General features: G+C 44.4%; 1 long non-coding RNA gene across 1 annotated transcript; it reads right to left on the bottom strand.

Moving 5' to 3' along the window:
* Positions 1–2750: 2750 nt before the first annotated feature.
* LOC118501588 lies at positions 2751–6128 on the bottom strand. Its single transcript, XR_004904211.1, has 2 exons — positions 5432–6128; positions 2751–3636 (listed from the first exon to the last, which is right to left on the bottom strand). It is a non-coding gene; the product is annotated as an uncharacterized LOC118501588 (long non-coding RNA).
* Between the last annotated feature and the right edge of the window lie 1860 nt (positions 6129–7988).

The raw sequence follows: 7988 nt of genomic DNA, 5'->3' as shown, positions 1-7988 counted from the left end.
TTGGGGGCTTATCACTTCTACTTCTGTGTGACACATCACTCTAACGCTCAGTGGCTTAACACAAGTCTATATTATTTGTCACGCGTCTGTGGACAGGGTGAGGTCAGAGACTAGAGGCTGGGCTCGGCTGAGTGGTTCTGCCGTTCTCTATTTGGCTCACTCGTGCACAGCCAACAGGGTAGACTGATCTAGGATGGACTTGTGGGAAGTGGCCTAAATCTACATCTCTTTTTCCCTTCCTGGACTAGTGGGTGGACCCAAACATGCCCTTCTCAAGGCAATTGCCTGAGCGCAAGAGAACAGGAAGAAACAAACACCCACAAGGCCTTCTGAGGCCTGGGCTCAGAATTGGCATACCGCCTGTAGTTTGGGAGTCCCCAAGACCACCCCCAGGTTCACTAGAAAGAGCTGCAGAACTCAGCAAAGCTGTTATACTCCTGGTTACAATTTACTACAGCAAAAGATACAGATTAAATCAGCAGTGGAAAAGGCGCATAAGACAGTCTCCAGGAGACACCAGGTGCAAGCTGCCAGTTGTCCAATCCCAGCAGAGGTCTACAGGCGGTGCCATTTTCTCCCAGTGATGATGTATGACAGCATACCTGACTACTGCTGCCCAAAGAAGCTCATTCAAGCCTCAGTGTCCAGATGCCTTATTGGGCGTTGGTCTCACAGGCATGGCTGACTTTGCTGTGTGACTGACATCAGTTTTGAGCCTCTCCAGGGGTATAGCTGATACAGTGTATTTCAAGGCCCCCACCATAAATCACATTGTTGGCATCACTACCTGGACTGGCCCAAGGACTCCAGGTAAACAAAGATACCCTCGAAAGTCAGGATTTTCTGAAGGCTTAAAGATTACCTTCCAGGAACCAGGAACCAGCCTAGGGCCAAAGCTTTCTTTGGACCGTGCAGAGCTAGTGCCACTCAGACCTGCTGAGTTAATCCTTCATTGCATGGTGTCTCTTCTGTCTCATTCTTTTGGCCAAACCAAGCCACATGGCTGAGCCCAGTTAAAGGGGTGGGGTGCCACAGTTTTGTAGCAAAAAGCGTGGATACAGGGGGATATGAGGAAGCTGGGCCATCGGTGCAATCCACCACAAGGACTCTGCATGGGGCAAGGCCTGGACCAACACAGGGGCAGCCATGGTGGCCTGTCATGGTCTCGACACTCCTAGGACACAACACGTGCTCACACTTCTGTGTGGTGTTCTCCACTTTCCCACAACTCCTCATCTACTTGGAAAGCTGCCACTGAGGTTGTAAAATCTCCCTCCCCTAGGCACTCTCCCGGACCATCCCCAGCAAAGGCAGGAGCCATCTCCTGAACTGATGCTGATCCAGCTAATGAATCATGGTTCCGCCTTGCCCAGTGCTCTGAGATGGGGAGACAGCCCCTTTACCACTCTCTTTCTGAATTTTCCTCTATCCTCTTCTGACCATCACGGAACTCAGTTTCACCCAGGACAACAATTTACCCACCCCTACATTTGCTTTGGAGACTCTGTGGCCCAACCATCTGCTTGTATTCATGATAGAGTTGTTCTGTGCCAGGATTGGAAAGAGCACATCAATTCTTCTGATGGCTGTTTCCAACCCTCAGTTATCACATTACCCCCTTGGTTCTTCTCCTCCCACATGCTGAAACTATTTCCACTGCAGGACCGAATTAGTTAGAATCTTTTACAATCCACGCCCCATTGCCCAGGCTTGTAAAATGCTTTATGAGCAAATATATTGCCTTCTCCTTGGTGCCTGGGGTGTAGAAGTGGGGTTGCAGTAAACATCTCTGGAATCAGAGCAACTCCTGAGCCTATTTCAAAGCAAAATCAAGCCTCCTGATTCTTTTATCCAACCCTGAAGATGTCAACTGCTTCTTCCCAAATGTCACCCCTTCCATGTAGCGTGGTGCCATGTTTGCAGTATGGCCAGGTAAGGCATGGGAGAAGCTCCCAGGTGCTCCTGAGCGGCGCTGCTCAAACTTTAATTTGCATGGAGGGCTTCGTTAAAGTGCAAATTCTGGTTTGGTAGGTCTGGAGTACTGCCTGAGATTCCATATTTCTCACAAGGTCCTTGGTGATGTTGCTGCTGCTGGTCCCAGGACTGTATCTGAGTACTGAGGGGCTAGGCTAGCACTGGTTTCCGATGCTGGCTGCACATTCTGATCACCTGCTGGAACTTTAAAACATGTCAATACCTAGTGCCAGTGGTGGAATGGCCTACTCTCAGGTTTGGTACCAGGACTGGCAGCATCAGCATCACCTGGCAACTTCTGAGAAATGCAAATGCTCAGACCTCTCCAGACCAAACACCGCATGGGCAGGCCCCGTAGTCTGGATTTAACAAGGCCTCCAGGTGCGCACTGAAGTTTGTGAACTACTGTGGTTTTTGCCTCCTCGTGTGATGGGATGGGAACTACAGAACATCCCACGAAGTCATCTAGGTGAGGTTCTTGCCGTAATTTGATTTGATCGGAATCTAATCGTGAGGAAACAGTGATTTTCTCAGACTTGGTAACGCTCTGTGTTCATGTGGGAGGATGTTTTTTCTTAGGGAGGCATGCTAAAATACTTAGGGGGAAATGTCTGCAGGCTACTTTTGAATGGTTTGGCTAAAGGGAAGTGTGTGCGCATGTGTGTGTGTATAAAACAGAGATGCCATGGTACGGCAAGATGTTAGGAGATGGTGAATTTCGATAAGAGGTTTGAAGGAATCCCACGAACTTTCATTTCAAATCTTTTGTATTTTTGGAATTTAAAAAAAATAAATGAAGAAGTAGTAACCATGCTGGGCCATGGCTCCAGTGTCTTAGGATTTAATTAGGTTGGGGTAAAAGATGAATATATTGTAAGGTCTCTGCCTGGTCATTTACATGTGTGGCCAGTTCCGAGAACTTCCATTCTAGGGACACTGTTTTAAAACTATGGTCATAAAACCACCTGCATCAGATCCCTCCCGGCTGCTGGCTTACATGCAAATCCTGAGCCTCCTTTATGCACAGAAATGAGATCTCTGGGGCAGCACCTCAGGCAAGCACCTTAGAGGATTTTGATGCTAGTATTTGAAAATTGTTATTTGAAGCCTGTCAGAGCATTAGGTTACCAATCCAGATTGCTACAGACCCAGGAGGTAAAATGCTCAAGTGAAGCAGGCCGGGCATGTAAGGCAATAGGGAGCGGTAGAGACTAAAGCAAACAGGAGACTACAAATCCAGTTTAAAGCTCTAACCTCCAGCTGACTATGACAAGAACGCATTGCCTGTGTTGATTTATTGCCTAGTGTCACCAGATCCTTCTGCCTCTGTCTCTTTTCTTTTTAAGAGACGCTAAGAAGTACAGAATTTTTAATCTTCCCATTTTAAAATGGTGATGACTTCCTCAAAAACTATTCAAACACCATGTAAACTAAACAAAACATGTCTGGGATAGTGTTCAGCCTACTGATCCCTCGTTTGCACACCTCTGGGATGAGCTTAGCAAAACTACCAGGAAACCATACAGGCCATGGTTCAAGGGTTCCGTAGCTCTGCAGCTCAGACCCATGGGTGCTCTTGGACATTCTCTTGTACCGCAGTGCCCCTCGCTCACTGGAACCATGGCAGAACAAACAGCTGGAAGGTGGCTTGCCGAGACTGACCTGCAGTTGGGAGAGCAGGAGAACTTGTGTGGACAGTGCTATCATTTCAAAGGTCCCCCCCCACCCCACTTCTTAGCACGTTCTGTGTCTCTCAATCCAACAACCATGCCAACTTCCCACAGACCCTGGGGTACGAGGCTCTGGCCCCAACATTTCCACTACCCTGCTTTGCCAGTTTGGGCAAGTCACATTCCCGTCTCTGTACCACCAGTTCCTCCCCTGTGGAAGCAGACTGCTGTCACTGTTTTGTCAGCATCCGAACTCTTCTTTCCTAAAATTCTAACGATATCTTATAGCAAAACCCAAATATGAAACAAAAGCAACACAGAATTGAATTCTCTTGGGCTGATTGGGACATGCTAATACCCTCATGCAGCCATAGGTGTCAGGGAATGGAGTTTGAAAACTACAGGTTTGTTTATTTTCAAGCAACTCTTCCAGTTTAGAAATGTGCTTATTTTTCCACGTGTGAGATATTTATAAACAATTTCCTTTAAGTCTCTCATTGGTTCATATTTTAACTACAACTGTGGGGAAGACCATTTCTTCGAGGCATTTATTGATGCCTTCTAGTTACACGGAACTGTGCTAGATGCTATAAAGGGAAATAGCCCGGGTCTCCAACTCCCAGGTGTTAGGATTATAAATCTTGAGAGGTCAAAGGGAAAGGGACCTTAGATAGATTCTAATCCTGTATTTTATAACCTATTCTAACCTATGACCTCTTTCTGATAGAAATGATAATCTCACAGACTGAGAGTGTTTGATATCATCCCCACTCTCTACGTGGAGACATCTTTTGTCCATTTGCTTTCTGTATTTTATATTATGAGAACAATAGGTATTGTTTTTTATGTTATATATAAAAATCATATAATAACTGTATTATTGACCTGGCTTTTTCCAAAACACACATGTCGTACCAAAAAGATTGAGTGCATCAGAATCCTCTGCGCTGCTGGCTTAACATGCAAATCCTGGGCCTCATTTATGCACAGAAGTAATGCTCCCCCTCCCCATTCACTTATAATAAATGGCCCAGTTAATTCTTCTTCATTTACGCTTGAGCCTTGGTTTCCTTAACTGTGAAATGTAAAGACATAACATGGAGAATGACCTGGGTTTGGGGAGATTGGTAGGGGTATAGATGAAACAAGATTAGCCTCAGACTGATAATTATTGAACCTGAGTGATTAGTATAAAGAGATTCTTTAAAAGTTCCCTCCACTTTGTATGTTTTGAAATTTTCCATAATAAAAGGGGTAACATGAAGATATTACATACCTGTGGGTTGAAACTGAGTATTTTACCCAGTTCCAAACCTAGAAGCACTTTGAACAGCTTCTTCATTTTTGCAACTACATCTGACCTTGGTCCCTGCACTCATCTCTGCTCCCTGACTCGACCCAGTTTGTTGAACAAAAAAAAACAAACAAAAAACTCACACTGCGCCCCTTGAGGACAGATGAGAAATTGCAGCAGTCCAAATTCCAGATTGGAGGAAGCTCCAGATTCTGGGTAATTATTCCTTCACTCATCTTCTTGCTAGCCACAGATGGAGTCGGTCCTGGCCTCTGAAAGTCCTTTGTAGCCCTGAGTTCAAAGGGTTAACACTCTGTCCCTGGAATGACTGGGTTTCCATTTGGTCAGTGTTGCCTTTCAGGCTGATGTCTTGTACATCGATGCGACCACATACGTTTTTGGTTCCTGAGTACATGGTAACTGACTCAGATTACCCCAAACTGAGAACTGATTACATTCGACTTCTCCATCCAGGTTGAAATAATTAACTCACCTGTCTCCTGAGTGGTGGAGAAAAGGCTTCTGTAACACTGGATCCTGAAAGGACGGGCAGTGTACCCTCAAAAAAAAAAAATCAGAGCCTGCTACTAACTAAAGAATCTGTGGGACTCAAATATGGTGGGGAGGGGACAGGGCACCAAAAGGACTGACACATGAATAATCCATCTGTGACAAAATGGTTTCCAACTAATTAAACATAGAAAAACCACTTTTAGAGAAGATAATCCTATTGGATCAACTTGCAAGGTTTTTCCAGCCAGCTTCTGCCTCTTGAAGCTTCAATTAAAAGCTGTTTAACAGATGGTAATTTCTGAGTCACAAAGTTAGACTCTCTGGCAACCATGTGTACTGTTGGTATCCCAGGGGATCCTGGCCACATATGGCCCTGGAAGAGGTGTGAGAGCTCTTTCTTGGAATGCAGGAGAGAGCTCCTCTCCCACCTATAGCAGACGACAGGCGTTTCAACATAACCAGAGAGAGTGATTAGCAGGAGAGACTTCCCAGATAATTCAGGAATTCGGGGGCTCTGTGAGTAATAATGCATCAGGGCTAGAAGAGAGCTTGAATGTTATCTTCTAGTGCAGGTGTTTTTTGTTTGTTTGTTTTTGTTTTACTTTGGGGCCCTAATTCATTGTGCAATCCTTTCTTTACACTTGTGGGACTCCTAGAGGATATTTTACTGACAATCTGACAAATTGGTCAGAAGAGGGGCTTGAAGAGACTTTGTCTACCTCCTGCTTCATTGCAGGACGAAACCAGGACCCTCTGAAGTGGAGCTTCATTGCTCTTCTCTTCAAAGATTTCTACCAGTGTCGAAGTCACAGCTTCCCTCAGGTGCTGTCACAAAGAAACAAAGCCAGACACTAGTTAAAGGCAGTAAGAAAGGTTTCGTTCAGTCCTACTGCGGTAGGGGACAGACCTTAGCTCAACTCCACTGAATCAAAAGGCAGGAGGCTTTTTAAAGGCTGGATGTGCTGAAGAAAAAGTTCTGAATTACATTGGGGTGGGGGTGGGGGGGTGGTGATTGCTGGGATTAGGCCACCTGTGTTTGCTTTCCCCTATTGTCAATCTAAGGGTTCTTTTTAAAAAATATTTTATTGTTTGTGCTATTACAGTTATCCCACTTTTCCCCCTTCACTTCCCTCCACCCAGCCTGCCCCCTACTTTCATAATCGGTCCCCTCACCATTGTCCGTGTCCACGGGCCCTTCATATATATTCTTTCACTAATCCTTTCACCTTCTTTCAATCAGTCCCCACCTCCCCTCTCCCTTCTTACAGCTGTCAGTTTGTTCCATGATTCTATGCCTCTGGTTCTATTTTGCTCGTTATGTCTATTTTGTTCATTAAGTTCCTCTTGCAAGTGAGATCATATGGTATTTGCCTTTCACCAATTGGCTTATTTCAGTCAGCATAATAGTCTCCAGTGTGTTTGCTTGTTAAAGTTAGTCTCCTACCCTCCCACAGAGACTGGCAGTCAGAGCCCTACTTTTTTTTGAGAATTACATTTCAAAGTGACGGCTCCCAGGTCCTTGAGAAAAATATTCCTGGCTTGTATAAGACATTGGGTTGGCCAAAAAATCCATTTACTTTTTTCTGTAGAATAATAGACACATTTTTCATTTTCGACAATAATTTTATTGATTTGGATATTTGGAGTATGTTGGCTATCTCCCGTGTGGTATAACATTGATCTCAATTAATGTCTCTGTTTGATCACTATCAACTGGTCTACCTGACCATGGAGCTTCGTCCAGCAAGAAATCTCCAGCAGGAAACTTCGCAAATCACTTTTGACAAGTTCGATCAGTTACTGAACCTTCTCCATATACTGCACAAACCTCTTTGTGTGTGTTTCAGTTGCATTTTTACCTCTCTTGAAAAAAATAAAACATACTATGGTGAAAGCTTTGCTTATTTTCTTCCATCTTACATATGAAAATGGCTACATAAAAATTCACCAGTTTTGATAAGTTTTCTTTATAATGCACTCTGATGACAGCTGTCACAATATAATCTAACAAAATTGTTTCGAATGAAGTTAAAGACAACTAAGTGCTACTAGAGCCATCTTACGGAAAAAAAACAAACGAATGTTTTTGTGAACCCAATACAGAACAAGACAGATAAAGGATTTATAATTGCAAGGTTTTTTGTTTGTTTGTTTGTTTGAAGTAAATGCTCCTAAGAAGATGGAGGTCAGGAGCCTATATCGAGGTTTTGGAATAAGTAGTTAATTCTTTTGGCATATCGAGCTTTGTCAGGCAGGAGCTTAAGGAGACAGGAGCCACCCTGCTAAGAATGTGCCCTTGAGCTGTTAGAAGCTATGCTCATATTGTTCACGTCTCAATGTGGAGGGTTGAGAAAGTCATTTGTGCCAAGGCTCCCTGGCCAAGGTTGAGGCCTAGCTGAGAAGAGGGCTCAGAGTTAAAGAGAGCTTTGGTTACAGCTAATGAGCTTTCCACTGCCTTGACAGTCAGGAAATTGATTCAAGTATTTCCCAGTATTTCTCGGGATAGTTTGCACCCATTTCTTCCTGTTCTTTACTGT

This window comes from Phyllostomus discolor, chromosome 7, assembly GCF_004126475.2.
Source record: "Phyllostomus discolor isolate MPI-MPIP mPhyDis1 chromosome 7, mPhyDis1.pri.v3, whole genome shotgun sequence".
Lineage (NCBI taxonomy): Eukaryota > Metazoa > Chordata > Mammalia > Chiroptera > Phyllostomidae > Phyllostomus > Phyllostomus discolor.
The sequence above is the reverse complement of the archived record's forward strand: the minus strand, read 5'-3'. Positions and strand labels throughout refer to the sequence as shown.